Below are 19190 nucleotides of genomic sequence, written 5' to 3'. Positions count from 1 at the left end.
CATTTGGAATCCCACATGCACACCACACCGTCCAAGAAACGTCCCGTATAATAACAAACTATACTACTATATGCTGTTAGAAATAGAATATAGAATAGAAATTCAGAAACATGCAGTAAGTTTTACATAGGTTAGTAGGCTACACTACAAGTCATGCAATCTATTTACGCGTTCTATTGCTGCCGTTATAATCTCTTATTGATCGTGGAAAAAATGACATTCGGAATCTGTCTGTTCTGCAATCTATCTCTCTTACTTTATTTATATGATCTGATCTTCCGTAGTACGTTGGCGTCCGCAAGATATGGTTAACTTCGTCAGAAAAGACACTGCTCTTGAATTTATCTAAAAGGTTTAGTCTATTTTTCAATCATCGGTCCGACAGAGATTCCCATCCGAGTTTATGTAAGAGGTCAGTTACACTAACAAGACTATCGTAACGACCTTTCACATACCTGGCAGCTCTTCTTTGCACGCGTTCTAACTCTGTTATTAAGCCTTTTTCATGAGGGTCCCAAACACTGGCAGCGTATTCCAAATGTGGTCTAACGAGGGAAAAGTAGCTAATTTCTCTCACTTTGTCGTCGCACTTTCCTAATATTCTTTTAACAAAACCCATTTTACGATTAGCTTGACCGGTTATTTCTCGAATATGTTTATTCCACGATAGATCATTATTGAGTCTAACCCCTAGATATTTCACAGATTCAACTGCCTTTAACTGCGTGCCCCGAATGACATAGTTACGCTGTAGGGAGTTATTCTTCTTCCAGAAATTCATTACGACGCATTTTTCCAAATTTAATTCTAACTGCCAAGCATCGCACCAAGCTAGATACGTCGCAAAAAGAGTGCTCATTTTACCAGAGATTTGCTACACACATACGTGTACAGATGTAAACTCGTTTGCATATTTTTTTCCTGCAAGGATCGCAAGATCAGCTACTGAACTAAGAAAACAAAGTTCCTCTTCAACACTCCGATCCCATATGATGGCACAGATAGCTGTAAAATGATAGATATAAGTTATGGGAATGCGTGACGTTTTTTTGGACCGTGTGGTGTGCATGTGGGAATCCAATTGCATGCTGGTAATTGAACACCCCCTGACATACACCCAAGTGGTGGCTCGCAGGGGCATAATTTACATGTAGATTTAAAATAAGAAGTTCTTGAAAAAACGAGTTCAAAGCGGAGCTACCGCATTCCAAGGGTAAAAAATAATACCATTAGTTAAACAAAGCCTGACACCAAATGTTCATCTAATGATGAGATGCTGATAACATTAAGTAAACGTAGACTTAAATTCATTTTCAGTTCTTGTTTATTTAAAGTACAACAGATCGATAATTAACCTAGAAACAACACTTCAAACTCAGTATCGCGACTATTTGCGAGGACAGTATTTTCCTTCCCAAAGGCGGGGTTCTTCTAAAATTTTGCTAGCGGAAGATTATTAACAGTGTCGGAGGGCGCGAACGCTGACGACGACAACAGGATAGGCAGACATCGCACCTGGCCCTGCCCACCTGTTGTTGAGTCCCTGCGTGGATAGTGACGACAACACCTTTCACCCCCCCCCCCCCCCCCCCACCACCTCTAACTGGTGCACGAAGGGGTGGTTGCCGGATAGAAGGGGGTGGGGAAGGGCAGGTGAAGACGGAAATGAGAGCGAAAGTGGAAAACACAAGTGCGAGGCAAAGAATTCAACCTTGGCTTTGGCGAAGTGCGATATGAGCGAGGTTGCAAACTTCATAAAAAAGAGTTAGAATAAAGCGACCGTGTTCCAGCCATAGACGGAGCATTATGTCATCTACAGAATAGTTGATGTGATGTTAATTCCAAGAACAATTTTCCGAAATGTTTCAGAACTGTAGTCTTTTAATTCTCAAAAGGCTTATGTTATTATTTCTGTAACCGAAAATAAACCTTTATTTCGATTAAAATAGTGTCATAATCGTCCGTGGAGTGCGGATAGGTGCAGTGGAATCCTGCAGTGCGGGAGAGAGAAATAAACGTATCGTATTAGGTGGATACAGTAAATTAGCCCTTTAAACTTACATTTTTTTAAACACATAAGCCCACAAACTTCAAGATAACTTGGGGAATATAGCATATTAAATGCTTAGAAATAGCTTTTATCAACACTATGACAGTTCTCGTTCTTGTCAATCAAACTTGATCGTATACAAAGAAGCCAATAATCACCCGGCCCCGGCTCTTCGCCACTTCAGTAACAACTTATACCTTATTTTGGAAGTAACGCCTCCGTTCATGATCTAAGGTTCGCAAACACTGAGCCGAATGAAATAGAGACAAGGACAAAAATAAAAACCGGGGGTATCTTTAGAGCGAGGAGATAAGAGAGGCTGAGAGTATAGTAGAAATTCGAGAATTTCAACACATCCGGCAGACAAGTGGGCACAAAAATGATAAAAACAGGAACCGACATTCCCAACTGGGGTTGTGATAGAAGTCCGCTAGGACGATCTCAACAAAGAAAGCATAAAATTACTCTAATCTTTGCAACTACTATTGCAGGAAAGCCATAACGGGACCCATAAGAGACATGACCGATTGCGAAATCAGCAAGGCACAGCGTAGGTCAGCTACATTTTTTAAGGTTTCCTATGATGAACAGAGCAGCACGAGCGCATTGCTAGACCACTTAGGCTGTGAGTCGATACATGAGCGAAGAACGAAATATGGGCCGAGCCTACTCCGAACATTCTGAGAGGTCGTTTTAGATGGCATGAAAGGTGACTTCACATACTGTCGTATTATGGTAGAAGAGATTACGAGAGGAAGGTAAATTGACTAAAAATAGAGTTTAAGATGTCGTCATTTCTTAGGACTATCAATAATAGTAACAGATGCGCTATCAGTGTTATTAATCGCAGCAATCGCTAGGAAGGTGAACAAAAAAAGATGACAGTTGAAGGAAATGGTTAAAGAAAGGAGACGCATGGATTTCTCATAAAAATTACAAAATAAGGTCTATTAATTGTGCATCATGGAATGACGGTTGAATAAAGGCATCTGTATAAATACATAATATAAATATCCGAATCCGATTTGCAGCGAAGAGCAGCATTTCAGCAAAATCCCTAACGGCGAAACTCGTAGGCCCAGGGTTTCCTGTCTTTCTGACTCTCACGGGCACCGTGTCCAGTAAAGTTTGACAATAGCTTTATTTTATGGATCGTTAACTGAAGGGAGGGGGGCATCAAGAGCAATGCAAGGTAAGGTTTACTCATTTTAAGCAATGAAACCTAATTAAATTAAATACTTAAATACATGCGATTGAAGAAAACATATGACATTAACATTTCAGGCCATGTCCTCGCTCTTATCCATAAAAATAATAAAAATATTACTTTTTTTCTTAATTATCTTCATCTTAAAGGGTTTTATTTCCTATCCTTATATAATCCCCTAGGGAAAAAACCCCCCTAAGGACAGGGTATATTCAGCCGAGTTAAAAAAAAATGTTTTCCGCCATGATAATGTCACCAAGCAGTGAAATTATTACAGTAATTGATTCTTTTATTGCTACGGTGAAATGATACCAAGTTAGAAAAACTAAGAAAGTTAAAAACCGTTGGCAAGTTTTGGCCTTGCATTAATGCGCATGCTTTGTTGATATTTTGTGTATTATTTATAACCATGTTGTGTGCATGATGGGATCCTAATAGCATGCTGGAGATTAGTCACTCTCTACCAAACACCCTACTAGTTTATGTTAACGATTCCCACCGGGTAAAATACTCCACTTTATGCTACTGTATATAAATACTCTACTTAGCCGGTTTAAAAACTCCATTCATGCTAAAATGGAGTATTTAACCCGGTGTCAGTCCCCAGAAACGTTTAACCACATTATTCGTCGGGAAAGCATAAAATCATATATCACCCTACAAGCAGTAGCGGATTCAGAAAAAAACTCAGAGTGGGGGGGGGCTAAAGATACCTTGAGTTACCTTTACATTTATCGTAATACAAAATAATCAAGTCACATGCAAATTGTAAGAAGTGATTAAGTAAAAAAACAAGACAATGCCATATTATGGTATAAAAAAGTTACAATTGTGGTTCTGCAATGTTTGGAAATGCAACCCCGCAAGGTGAGGGCGCGCGCCCCCTGCGCCCCCATCTGTATCCGCCACTGCCTACAAGTGGCTCGCAGGGTAATATAGAGGTGTACTATTACTTCAATGTTCATGAATAATTGAGTGATATGTAATTAATAATTAATAAAAATAATATAAGTAAATCATGGCAATCCACAAAACGTATTTCCTATAGGTAACGCAAAAACAAAAGGAAAACAACCAGGGCACAAGAGCAAGGGTAGAAAAGATACTCATTGTCAGAGGGGGGAGGAGGAGATCCAAAAAGCAGTGAAGCGTAAACATTTCTTTCGCGACGCAGCGCTCATTAATCGAGTGATCACGGCGAAAGGGAAGGATCATAAAAAGCCCGGAGATCGTAAAGCTACGATTCGGAAAGAAACGGCATTGCAAAGCATGCTGGACAGGCGGCATGTGCGACCAATCAAAGGCGTACGACTCCATCAGAGACCACACAAGACGAAACAGACTCATGGAACACGATCACTACACTACAATGGCAGCTGTAAAACAAGTTATAAATCGCCGCAATAGTGGCACCCGAGTATACCACGTAACAACGTGATACATCAAGAATAGTTGAGATTATCAGCGAGCTCAGAACATTCTGAAGGGTAAGCAGCAGACAAAGAATGAATGCAGGTCAAGTTATGCAATGAAATTACCTTAGAGAGCTTCGTTAAATTAAATACGCCCATAATTACACGGGTATATTCGCTGCGAAAAGCGAACGAGGTTAAGAGAATTAAAACAGGGACAGAAGGATAAAGATATAAGTTTTCCCCCCAAAAATGACGCCATTGGTTCGAAAATAGGTATGCTAAATTCGATAGAAAAAAGGTATGCTAACATGTTTTGAATGGCACTTGAAAATATTCTACTACAAAATGTATTTTTATTACACTAATATTTATGATTAGCATAGAAAATTAACAATAGTGGAAAAAATGGCAGAGTGTATAAAATATTCCGCAGATCTAGGGGTGCCTTGGAAGAGCAGAGCCATGCCCACTCATAATAAAAGTTGATGATATACCATCATACCAATATATACCTAATCCATTCCATACCAGGCTGATTTCTGTTGCGATTTCGGTGTTCTTTAATGATTTTTCCAAAACATCCGCGGCGCGGTGATGAGTGCAACGCGATCCACTTTTTCCAAATATCTTGCATTGTGATGATTGTGATTGCGATAAATGACATTGAAAAGTTATGAATTTGATAGATCACATTATCCAGCATATAAATGTCGATCAACACCATTAATTATACCTTATTACCAGAGGAACTCGGATCAATTTGTCCGTCAACGACGCGAGTGGCGACTTTTGTAAACCTATTTAAATGCGCGGTGGGTGACAACACATTTAGAGGCCGACCCAAGGATCCTCCTCTGAATCACTCGTGATCTTAACTGTGAGCACAGAACTAAATTCACACCCGCAAATCATAAAATTAAACCGTGAAAGCATAATTGCAGCAAAGGCTATAAAAGCAGATTAACCCCCCCCCCCCCCCACTCCGACTGCAATTGACGGTGACCACGGAACAGGTTAAGAAACAGTAATAGGGCAAGGTATGGATGAAGGATTGAGCACAGACACTATTGACCCCAGGTGATATATTTTGTACTGTCAAGGAAACCCAGAATAGTGCTTCAATCTTAACTCCACCTCCTGAACACTCATATTACCATAAGGATTCTCAACTCATATTTACGATGATTTTTCGCCCACAGCGCATAAAGATGGACCTACAAAAGTTGTCACTCATCTCGATGACGGGCTGAGCAATCCGAACTGCAGGTACGAATGCGTCAATCGCAAGTAAGACTAATTGAACGTTTTAATTATTGTATTTTTTCCAACCTTGCGCTGATTTAAGATATGAAATACTATTCGATGGCAAGTTCTGCCTTTGCATGACAGTGCAAGTAGTTTTTGATACTATGCCTAATCTTTTTTACGACCGTTTGGCGTGCACGTGGCCTCTTCACGCCCCATGCTCATGATTGGTTACCCCCTGCCAAACACCGCGGAGTTGGTCCGCAGGATAATATGTAGACGTACATTATCACGGTAATTAAACGAAATTTTTACTCGTGACAATGCGATCGATCAATTCTTTAGTTTTTCTACAAACTCACGAATGATGATGTAATGAATATTATGAAGTAAATATTACTTAATACTAAATTGATAGCCATGTGTTTATCGCTGAGCTATGGACAGTAACGCACCAATAATTTCATTTATTTCCTTCCTCCCCGTAAACAGCTCAGAACGGCCCTTTACAACGGGTGTTTCAACGATAACAACAGAACATCACAAACATCCATGCCCTAGTTAGGGACCACCTACCCATGCGGGATTCGAACCCGCGACCTACGGATTGGCAGGCGAGGACTTTACCCCACCGCCACCGAGGCCGGAAAGTTAGCATCTACAGGACGCACTGGGTCCTCCCATAAACCCCCTCGCTTCTGAGACAGTTTTTAAGGGCTAGAGCGCCGCCACGCGTCGAAGTCTCCTGCTTCGTTAGGCGCGAAATCTTCCCAGACACTCGTAGTCGCGCCTCAATGAATCCAAGGCGAGGAAAAAAATTCCGACGCGACGCTGGCGATTCCCGCTGGGGAGGCGAAGAATGGCGAGGGAAAGCGCGGGAGAATTTCTCACGCATGCTCGAACGCGGAAGTCAATGAGCCGCGCTATCGGACATTCCTTCCGGAAACCTCTCCGCCCCCTCCTCCACCCGCCAAGGCTCAGCTGATAAGCGCCAATTGAAAAGCCGCAAAAAAAAGCATTCGAAAGAAAACCGACGCATAAAAATCACCTAAAATGCGAGTTAACGATTCAACGGTGGAGCTAACGGTAGCATTTAGGCTACAGAATGACGTATTAGCGAAAAACATACTTTCCTTACTGGCGGTAAATGCGATGCAACATAGAGAGATTTGAATTGCATTTATTCCTCAAAGTATTAAGGACAGAAACGGTGTCTTGATTAATAAATTTTAATGGATTCAATCATAGGCGGAATTAGAGGGGGTCACGTGGCCCCCATAAACACCGCCGTAGCACTTATGCAGTTCCTGACACGGTGACGATCCCGAGAACATTTTACGAAGAAAATTATTTGCTATCGCTGGAAAAATGACCACCAAGCCAGCTGAGGATATTGCTATCACCAGAGACGAAGATAGGAATAATCTGCGAGCGTTGAACTCACTTGCGCGACGGAAAACATTTTCTGCCAAGCTTCAGCTAACTGCAACGATGAATTCAATAATTCCGAATAAAGGCTTAGTGGAACTAAAACATACCTTACGACATTTAAAGACGCAGCATGACTCTTAGTCCTGTTTAAATCAGATGACAGGTAATGAAGTTTTCGGATTAACCTGAGTTTTTTTTTATTTTAACTTAACTACTAAACTCGGACCTCAACCCGAAGTCAATAGATATGCGTGGAATTCTCTTCCGAGGCGAAGCAACACGTGGAAAGCAGTCATAGACGCAGGTAGACTGGAGATGAATTTCTCTCGTGATAAATTATAGGCGCACCTAATATGGAAATACTAAGAAAACACCATCTATGCCGGTCGCTCAAGGTAACCGGGGTCTAATAAAAACAAGTGAGGTATGTATTACGCCGCCACTCATAACATAACCGGGATTCCATCAATTATTTGCCTGGAGCTCTGACGGCTTGGCGCGGGCGACTTTGAATTTGAAAACCGATTCATAGAAAATTACCGTGTGAAAACGGAAACTTCAAATGATCACTGCATAGCTGAAGATGAAAGCCGCTTAAGGGAAAAAGATAACAAGGAAAGACCGAAATCTCGGAAGAAGATAGAGCAAGTTTACGAGATAATGATTCATCGCCCACATTAAATTGGAGGGCGGAACGCCCACGGAAACGTCATACAGCGCAGGGACCGACGTATGGAGAAGTGATTCCCACGAGCATTACAGGGTCACTAAATTCCACGGCGATAACATATTCCAACTACCTACGCAGACACGATGAAAATCGCCTTAGCACATTCGTACGCCTAGTTAAACAGCCCCCTAATTCTATGTGATACTGTCTCACTCAAAGCTTTACGACCTCACACCTTACCTTAATCTATTGGATAAAAAATTATGCTCCGTCCTACAAGGTATTTTAAATTCACTAGTTGTTAGGTGACAAGCTTATGCAGCCTAAGGTGCAACAGAGAGCAGCGTGGCCAAGAAATATGTATATTCTGACATGAAATCGAGACTTTAAAAAAGCCGTCGAATGAGACAACCAACTTAGAAAATCGAGTGTTTTATAGAAAATCAAGCATCTTGGACGACTAGTTTTCACATCATGGACAAGCTGTCGGGTTTGCCGCTGGAACTCACTCGTTGCCGACGTTTCGATGGTCCATCGAAACAATAGAGATCTTGACACAGCTGCAAACCCGACAGCGATGTAGCGACATCACACCGGGAAAACTTTAGGAGTTTAAAAACCTAATGAAAGCTTTCTACTTCAAGCTGTCTTTTTGTTTTATATTCCTCCTGTCATCCCACTTCACAGCGCATGAGGTAAACGACAAAAAATCTGTACGAAGTTGACTTTCGGGGAAACGCGACATATTCTCATTTACTCTGATGATGTCAATCTTTTATGCGGAGAGCCCTTTTTACCTACTATCGGCGCAAAAAAGGTAAAACACTGAACTTGAAGGTTTTGTGTGAAATCCTGCCGAAACTCTTGGACGTGCAATATATTGTTATACTCGTTGTTTATTCGCCTACAGCAATGAATGATTAAACACTCTTTAAACGTAAACATTTAGCTTCTGCGGTCGAAAGTGTGAAGAAGAACACGCGAAAAACTATGAAAAACTATGCGGTCTTCTTCATCTCGTCACGGGAAAAATATTTAATCGGTACATTTCATTGTATTTTCACAGTAAGAACGACATATTCGCATTACAAATAGCTTCTTAAAATTAAATTTAACCATTCTTTGGTTTTTAAGTGGTCGAAAGTTAGATTTCAAATTCCTGTATGACACGAGCCTATGGAGCTTCGGTAGGAATTTATACAAATGCTTTAAAGTTCAACGTTCTTCCTTTTTTGCGCCAACAGCAGTCCGAGTCGAGTGATTCTAGACCCAAAACACCGCAAATATTATGTTCCCTTACACACAAGAAAAAAATGAAATCCTTTCTCATCCCGTAAGCATCAAATCAAAGGTCGTTACGATAGTCTTGTTAGTGTAACTGGCCTCTTAGATAAACTCGGATGGGAATCTCTGTCAGGCCGTAGATCGGAAAAAAGACTAAACCTTTTCGATAAATTCAAGAGCAGTGCCTTTTCTAACGAAGTTAGCCATATCTTACGGACGCCTACATGCTACGGTAGATCAGGTCATATAAATAAAATAAGAGAGATAGACTGTAGAACAGACAGATTCAGAATATCTTTTTTTCCACGATCAATAAGAGATTATAACGACAGCGATAAAACTCATAAATAGATTGGATGACTTGTATTGTAGCCTACTAACCTATGTAAAAACTTAATGCACGTTTTTTTAATTTTATTATTATTTCTAACTGCATATGGTAGTATTATATGTTAGTATGCGTGACTTTTTTTGTACTACGTGGTGTGCATGTGGGAGTCCAAATGCATGCTGGTGACTGATCACCCCCTGCCAAACACCATAGAGGTGTCTCGCAGGGTATTATGTAGATGCAGATGTAGAAATCACTCACAAGAACCCCTCAGTCTCCTCTAGCAGGCGCTCTGATCGCCCAGTAGCTCACACGAAGTCTGAAGAACGACACAATAAAGGCGGAAGAAAGGGCCGCAGGGAGTGGGTAGCACTCTCTCGCCCCTTCCATGTTTGCTTGGGCATTTGGAGGGGAGGGGAGGGGAGGGGTGGGGGAGGCGCAACAGCTGCTACCCTCCCTCATGCGTGTCTTCCCTTCCCATACTTCACCATCCAGTCAAAGCCGCTGTGAAAAAGGCAGGAAGGGCCCACGACTGTGGGCTCCACGAGGATTCCGTAGGAGACAACCTACTCCTTGGACCTTGCCAAGAATGAAAATGATCGCGTTGCAGAGCTGTGGGTTAACTACAAGCGCTTCAATGAAATCTACATCCACATAATACCCTACGAGCCACCTCTAGGGTGTTTGGCAGGGGGTGACAAATCACGGTCCGATTCTTTGATTGCTTGACTGCTCAAAAGATGGAGATGGTATAGAATAGCTTATCTAGTATGGCTTCGTGACATAGACTGCGGATATTGAAATCTGGGAGGACTTTCAGTTGCGCTGCACAGAACATTATCAATCCACATAGACTTAAGGTCTATATGGGAACTGGACACCATAGATGACGTGAAAGAAATGTATTGCGATAAGATAAAACACCAAATTAAGCTACTCTAATTTACAGTTAAATTTCTAAAATGACCCATTGGATGAATTTACCCAATATCAATAAACATTGAAATCAATTTGATACCATTATTAGAAATTGTACACAAAATCAAAAAAATCCCTGCATAAGCCTACATCCACGCTTCACGAATTGTAAATATACGTGGACAACAAATAAAGTATGAACATAACTTGCAATGAAAACTAATAAAGGTGAAAGTCGTCGAGAGAGACTGTAAACAGCAGATTGCAGCTCGTCATCACATCAATTTCTTTACAGCAAGCAAACAGCTGAAAATGTGCAAAGAATTTTCTGGCTATCACAACTGTAGAATGCATTAGATGCCTTTACGCCTCAATACTGAACCATTATGATAGATGCTAAAATCTCTAACGAGGGACAAATGAATAACCGTGCAGAATTAAACTTGAAAGAATCACCCACACATCAATCTGCGATCAATCGTTCCACCAAGTACAAATTATCACACCAGGTAATCTACTGGCGAAGGCAGGATTTGTTTCTGGTCAGCTCACATTTGTCAGACGAACGAGCGCTAGTCTGATTCAAGGCTAGGATGAGTGTTGCTTGCCAGGAGGAGACTATTATCATGTGTCTCACACCCTGATGGTGGCTAGCACGATACCTCGTCCATGTAGACATTGAATGGAAGATGACAGAGCTCTACCGATCTTCACAGACTACCCTTTCCAGTGGCGAAACTATGGGGGGGGGATGAGGGGGATATATCCCACCCCCCAAAGCCTCAGAGAAATAAAAATAATATTCAAAACTACTGTCTAGTTTTGACTTGTAGTAAATTTTGACGTAACCTTTTATTGAAACCCAAATTTTAAGTGCTAAAATTATGCAAAATGCATTTGCATGCAGGTCATTCTTCCAAAATTTTCCTATAAGGGGGGTGGGAGGTCGCCCTTCGCCCACCCCCTCTCTTCCTCCCCTCACAGCATATTCCTAGTTACGCCAATGACCCTTTCCTCCGAACTGGTATCTTCTTCAACTCATCGTAAGGACAATTGCTCTTCATTCCGCCCATGAACCCTGTCGTCTTCTCCGCCCAACATGCTTGCCTCAAACACGGTTTCCAACATCCCCTCTCTCCTCTAGTTCACGCCCCATTCAAGCCTCGTGGGAACGTACAGCGCTCTATTTACATACCCTTCCTGTACATTTCATCTTCTCCATTCACCTCCTTACCTGCGTCACAAATCCCCCCAACCTAATGTCTTCCTCCTTCCTAATACTTAGCCAGCTGGCACCAATATATACCTTATTCACTGCATTTCCCGCTTCCCTACCTATCCTTCCCTCCATCACGATGCTAGTACCTCCTCTTCGACAATAGGGTGGTTTCCTATTATTTTTTTATTGCCTAAATCGAAAGATTATTATTCCTGGAATACGTATTTCGCGCTTTTAGATTTTTAAATGACGATATCTATTTTTCGCGATTAAATGAAAAGTGAAAAATGTCAAGCGCGCAAAAACGCGACGCGTAAGTAGGAAAGTCCGTGCGACGCATTTCTGGCCCCCCCTCTCTCCTTGTGAAGTGACCTTGATCGAGACTCTGAGCGCTGATAGGACGCAGGATGCTAGCGGATAGCTGAGTACCTTCCTGTCTGGTAGCGCTTGGCTTAAAAAAGGTTTATTAATACCTTATCAAACGAAGAAAACTTTCCGACCTTAGCCAGTTTTAATAGGTGATTATTAAGACATGTTTCCCTGAGCTCTGTGCCTCATGCATGCATTGGTAACCTCAGACGATGTATAACTCCTATCCTCTCGTGTAGAAACTAGGTCCCTGTGTCGTCACGCGGAGTGGAATCGCATGGGCGCCAATCTGGCCTTTTTCAAATGAGGATAAAATTTGACCCTTGCCATTCGTCTAAACCTGTATTTCAAAAAACAAATAATTATTGTATTATGAATACACTAATGGTGGGTAACGAATCGCAATCAATGCCTATCGTTTTCTTTGATGAAGGAAACTACCCTATAGCACTCCTCACACAAGTTCTTCCTCCTCTAACAACATCCTCTTCGCACTCACTAGTTCTTGCACTTTATACATATTAAAAATAACGCCAAACCCCAATTTTTAAACTACGAAATATATTATAATCCAAGAAAATTGTATAGTTGTACTCTTTTCAAATGCGCTAACGCGATGTTTATTCAGCGATCGGCAGCTGGGCTAGTCAGCGGGCTCTCCACTTACAGGGCTGGAAGGAAATCTCCGTGGATGCTGCCCTTACCAAACAGGAAGAGGAGCACGGAATCTCGGAAGAGACAACAATGGAGGGCGACTCCCCTCCCCTAAATCCCTCAGGAGGGTCAGCGAAGCACGTGGCGGAGTTAGCCCTAAATCGGTCGCAGCGAAAGACCCGCGCCGCTTGTATGTGTGAGTGATGAGCTGGTAAACCTTGAGTGAATTCGACGTGACATAATTCATATAAAATATTTATACTTATTATCAGTGCATATATGCACACGATACATTGCGAGTCAAAGGTTTTGGAAGGGGACTGACTATTTTTCCTCATGCCCCCAGTTACACGAAGTAACGACATGGCGCCGTAAGTACTGTCGCGACAGTACTTACGGCGCCAAAGAATGTCCTATTGTACAAGGTACCGTTCCGTTCTGATATTCATTCCCATGAATCGAATTTCTCAGAGTAAGGCTTAAACGAACGATGGTTAAATTTTGCAGAAATGTTTTTACCTAATTATATATTAATCAAAGAGAAAAGCGTCCGAAAATTGCACAGCCGAAGAAAAACATCCATTCAAGTATTTCAAGCAGTCGAAATTTCCTCAGTGAAGCATTTCCTCCGATGAAACGCATATCCGAGGTCATGTAAACTAAACGCATTCAAAAGTTATTCTTACATTAATTGCCATCCATATCAAGCGACTTTTAACTGTTTCTAAGCTAAGTATAGGTGTCTTAGGAATTCATAACGTTGGTGGACTCAAAGAAATTTCATAACAACAGTTTTTTTTAACAAAAGCATTGACAGGAAGTTCCATATGCTATTCTCGGTAACTCTCACAAAGGCGACTTCTTCCGGTCGACAATCATTTTTGCCTAAAACAGCAATTCACACTTAACTGAATAATAGATGGCTAAATGTGGTTGCACAATCCTTGTTCAATGCCTTCACCTTGCGCTGCCCTCCAGACAGTTTTCGGCCCCAACCCGCGACGACAGGGGGAGCGAGCCGGTTTTGACCTTGAACAATCCGTGCGTGGAATCGCATCATGCGCCATGCTCAGTAGGTGGCCTACAAGGAATTTCCGATTCGCACCGCGAAACACAATTACAGCGCGAATATCAGTGAACACACATGGTCATAAACTGGAATTGAAAATATCTAAATACCTTTTTGAATACGCTGCCAGTGTTTGGGACCCCCATAATAATCGTAGCTTACCGTATACTACTTCACCAATGTCATTTATATTAAGAAGGAATAGGAGTGGGCAAATGACGCTACCCTGAGGGATGCCAGAAGTGACTCTAACCTCGTTGCAGACTGCACCGTCTAATACTACTCTTTGGACGCGGTCGCTCAAAAGTACTCTTATCCAGGAAATGACATCTTCATCTAGGCCATAAGATTTCAGTTTTACTATTAACTTTCCATGGGTTACTCATCAAATGCTTTTTTGAAATCAAGAAAAATCGAGTCAATTGGAATGTTGTCCTCTCCGGAGACTAAAGCTCCACTCAATAATCGGCATGAACAATAGCGTGACGTCTAACGTTCGATAGGTGGTGCAACAAATAATCTCGTGAATCTACTGCATCAAGTCGAATACGCACCACTGTCCGAACGTCGTTGGCATTTATTACTTCTGATGAAATTCATGCCAACAACTACGTAATCTCACGCTAATACTATAAGCCTCACACTGTATTAATCGATGTTTCTCCACTCCCAAATACTCTACAAACAAAGTATAATTAGCACCTAAGTATAACAAATGCCGATCCAAATATATTTCAGTCATCACTTGGAGACGAATTCAGTGATATTTGGAGAGATCAGTAGCGGATATAGAGAAAACTCAAAGGGGTGGGCGCAAAATACATCTTGAGCTGCCTTTACTTTTATCGTACCGAAAAATAAGTCGCATTCAAATTTTAAGAAAGTTTCATTTAAACTGATTATACTCTTATCCACGACAGGGCCATCTTATGATATAAAAAATTTAAAGTCCTTGCCGCCCCCCCCCTTGTCCTGGATCCACTACTGGCTCGCAGGGAATTGTGTAGATGTACTGTAAAGCGTGCGATGAACAGTTAATCAGAGAAATGGATCCGAGAACGGAGAGGTTAAAAAAGTAATCATCACGGGAACTATAGAACTCCACTATGATATAAAGTAATATTGAGCCTAACTTAGTTGATTTTTACTCACAATTAGTGATACCGGATAATAACCCCAGCAGTTCGCCTAATAACCGCTGCGCACGTGGCATGATTGCATTCCCATGTGGGCCAAAGAAACCTCATTGGTTCCGGAAGGAATGGTGCATGATTGGTGAGAGCTAACCCCTGCCACCTAATGGTAAGTGAAATTGTGGTAGCACCTACATATAGCTGGGCCCAGGAGTTTTTTTTAGGGTATCATGCATAACTATCACAAGAAGATAAAGAAATTTACGAAAAAGAATAATTTAGAAAGTAATTCTTTCCTCGTAAAAAAAGAAAAAGATACAATTTACTCGCGCAACATGAAATTAATTGCATTAATTGCAAGAACATTAGATTTTCTTCATCGACTACTCTCCATTTTTCCTCTCCGCATTTGCTCAGTATTATTTTTTTAATTCGATTTATGAAAGCGCTGTGAAAAATTCAACCATTATGATGCGCCGTTAACAGCAAGAATTGGCCAAAGGCAGGGAAGCTCGACGACATTATGCAACATCAAGACTAATTGAAGTTTATGCACTTCCAAATTTTAAGCAACAAAAGGTTTTAATTAAGAACTAATTACAACCACCGATTTAAATATGTTTTAGCCGTAATGCTACAGTGTGGATCAATGCCGACCTCATTTTCATGGATAAATAGTGGGTAATTAGATGCATAACAATCTAAATGTACTCGCAGCATCTTCCACGCTAGGGATTCTCAGGAACCTAGTGCGACTCCTTATAGCTCCCTTGCTCGAGACTGCAAGGATGGCGATCACCGCCCGAATGAGAACACGCGAAGGCTAACACGAAAGTCCGAATGATAAGAAAGAAGTCGCGTGAAAGCATTCGCAAAATAGAATTCACACTGAGTATTATTGCATTAACGAGGATGTGGATATTGCAATCGAATACTCGGGCCATATTACTGAGGTGCATTTGTGACCCAGTACGTAAACTCAACGAAATCGGCGGTTCTGGGATTAAGGTACTTCATACCGACAACCATGTCAGTGGCGTAACTAGGAATACGCTATGGAGGGGCTGAGAAGTCTGGGGGCGACCACCAGGGTCCGCAAATGTTTTTGAAAAATGGCATGCCTGGAAATAAATTTTACATCATTCTGTCACTTAAAATTTAACTTTAAGCAGATGCAGTTATGCTATCTCAAAATTAGACAATAGTTTAAAATATTTTTTATTCCTTTGTGGCTTTTGGGGGGGGGGGGATCCATCCCCTCATCCCCCCCATAGTAATGCCACTGCATGTAACCTAACGCTAGCAGTAAGGGCTACACAGAATTAATCGATGTATTACCCCAAAATATTTAACAAAAATTTATAATTAATAACTAATGTAAGCATAACGATACCTCCACCGCGTAAACGCTCGACAATCGCCCACTGAATCAAATCCGCTAACCTAGTTTTATAAGGGTTATCTAGATGAGTGGATTTGATTCGGTGGGCGATTGATGAGCGTTTGTGCAATGGAGGTATCGATTACAATTAACAATTCAAATATATTTCAGTCGTCACTAGAAGACGAATCCAAGGATAATTTGTGAGATCCTACGCATCTTTGAAGCCAGTTAGTAGTCCCCTTGAGAAAAACAGGTGAGCGGTGGGATTTTTTTATTCGAACCGCAGGCAGCGAATGAAGTTTTGCTTGAGGTGATGGTTGAGTGCTGCTTGAGCGAAGCGAGACGTCCCGACGCGTGAAATTTACTCGGCGGTTCCGAAGGGGAAAGTTCGACTACTTTGGCCCAGTTTCACACGATGGAAGTGAAAGAGGCGGCTCGGAATTCGCCAGGAAATAATACGCACGTGTAGTTGGGATAAAGGCAGCGGCATACGCAGGGAGCAATGACCTTGGTAGGAATGGCTTCAGTTCAACGCTTTTTTGTTAAATGCAGGTTCAACAACGTTCATCAACAACGAATCGGGGGACAGCATTCTCAAAGACAGGAGGAAACACCATGTGGACATTAGACCATAAAAGCTTATATGGTTTAATGGCCGCTGTACACGGCGAATGATTTCATTCGCATGATCATGCGCATGATGATTCACCGTGAATAACGGATAAATTCGCGAATGAACCTTCATGCGCATGATCATTCAGTGAAAATTAGAACATGATCTCTTTGCTCGCATGATCCTGTGATCATCCAGCATGATAATTCACCGTGTATAGCGGCCTTAAGATGTGGACTAAGTGTTCAAAGAGAGAATTTATAAAATATTATTCGCGTGATTGGGACAGTAGCTGTTTGCCACGAATACCTGGCAGCTCCTTGTATCAATAGCAATCGGTTAATATATCATTAAAGTACAAGGACGTTGAATTGCAAAAAAAAAGAAGATTGACTAGTGGAGACTTAAAATTAATTATGGTTCTCACATTTATTGTGTAAACTAAAGCAATAAAAAATACAATTTTTTGAATACTGATTACGTTAAATCTTACGCCCAATTATGAAAGCTTTACGAGATTACGATTGTGTATGACTAGATACGAGCGAATAAGGAAGTCCTCAAGATTAGTTCAATAGGGAGGAACAATGTTCAATAGCCGTTTTTCGGAGGTGAAAAATGCAATACCTCCTAGTGGGTAAATGTCGATACATGGGAAACACGATATCAAGATACCTTGTGAAAGAGTTAAGGGCATCTGGTAGTGGTAAGAAAACGCAGAGAACATGCGGGTAACCTAGATTTGATGAACGCCACGATGAGGGGTAGGCAGCACTTAAATTTTAGGGATCGGGTACGGCTCCAAAGCATCCAGACCTGCGGGACCATTGTGTCGACCCTCAGTGAGAGATTAACCCTAGACCCAAATGACCTTGCTGAAGGCCAGGATACATGCTGTGAGTAAATCTCAAGAGTGCTCAGATTCCGAAAGCAAAGAGTCATTATAACGTAAACGCGTTCATCCCAATAGCGGCGAGGCATTGTGCAACATGATCACGAGAAGATAAAGAAATTGCAGTACAATAGACAGAATTCCAGATCACATTCTTTCCTCGTAAATTAAGACAAAGCTACAGTTTCGTAATCGTCGAAATTAATCGCAGCGCCTACAAGGAAGACTGATGCACGAGTTTCTTTTACCATTGGAACTTATTTGTTATGCCTGCATTTCCATCGCACTTTTGTCATATTATAACTTCAACACTAGAACTACCAATGGAGTAATTTTGACTCTTCGCGATACTTTTGGAAAGCGTGTACTATTTTATATTATAGAACTATTTTAATCACTAAGCCTTATTTTGTGTCAAAAATTAAAAAACTTGCCGGCCTCGGTGGCGGCGGGATAATGTCCTCGCCTGCCAAACAAGAGGTCGCGGGTTCGAGTGCCGCCTGGGTAGGTTTCCCCTGTCCAGGGCATGGTTGTACGTGTACGTTAACTTGTTAAATTTGTTGAATACCCCGATGTAAAATGGCCAATATGAGCTGTATTCGGCGGTTTGAGAATAAAATAAAAAAATAAAATAAAATAATAAAAGTCACGGAATTTCTGGTCAGAATTCGGAAAATTTTAGTCAGGGCGGAGAAATAAAAATCGCGAGGAGTCAAAATGACTCCATCGGTAGTTCTAGTGTTAAATTATTGTTTGACCTGTATTTCTTCGTTATAAACCCTTAACTTTTTTTCTAACTCTGAATGGAAAAATTCATGGCCGTTAAATTTTTATGTAGAGGTCTTACGCGGCGCACCTATTGCTTGCTGGTGATTAATAACACCGCGCCATGCACCTTCGAGGTGCGTCCCCGGCTAATATTATTAGAGATGGCCATGAGGAAGAGTAAACATTTATGAACACCCATTTTAAGATAATCAGCATCTGTCTTAAAATCAAGATATCCAGGGAGTAACGTTTTACGGTTCATGTGTATGGCACGAGGGATTCACCGACTAAAAGTTGTATACCTTCATTAACACGTACCAAAGAGGGTAAAAGGAAGAACAATCAGGAGGATTCTGTAGCTATTATATTAAGGAGAGCAATCTCACGATAGGGAAAATAATAACCGAGCGGGAAAATCACTCAGTATGTTATCTGCCCGTACCAAACATCTACGACCCTCAAAGTCACAAAAATTGATGACCAACGAAGAGGTTTCTACCACAAGCAGGAAAGAAATCACGCGTTTGCTTTTGAAAAA

At 41.4% G+C, this 19190-nt stretch overlaps 1 protein-coding gene across 1 annotated transcript in view; it reads right to left on the bottom strand.

Moving 5' to 3' along the window:
* Window positions 1–19190, bottom strand: part of LOC124158587 (protein gone early) — a 223208-nt gene that overhangs the window by 202077 nt on the left and 1941 nt on the right. The gene's annotated exons all lie outside the window — the stretch shown is intronic.

This window comes from Ischnura elegans, chromosome 5 (assembly GCF_921293095.1).
Source record: "Ischnura elegans chromosome 5, ioIscEleg1.1, whole genome shotgun sequence".
Classification (NCBI taxonomy): Eukaryota; Metazoa; Arthropoda; class Insecta; order Odonata; family Coenagrionidae; genus Ischnura; species Ischnura elegans.
The sequence above is the reverse complement of the archived record's forward strand: the minus strand, read 5'-3'. Positions and strand labels throughout refer to the sequence as shown.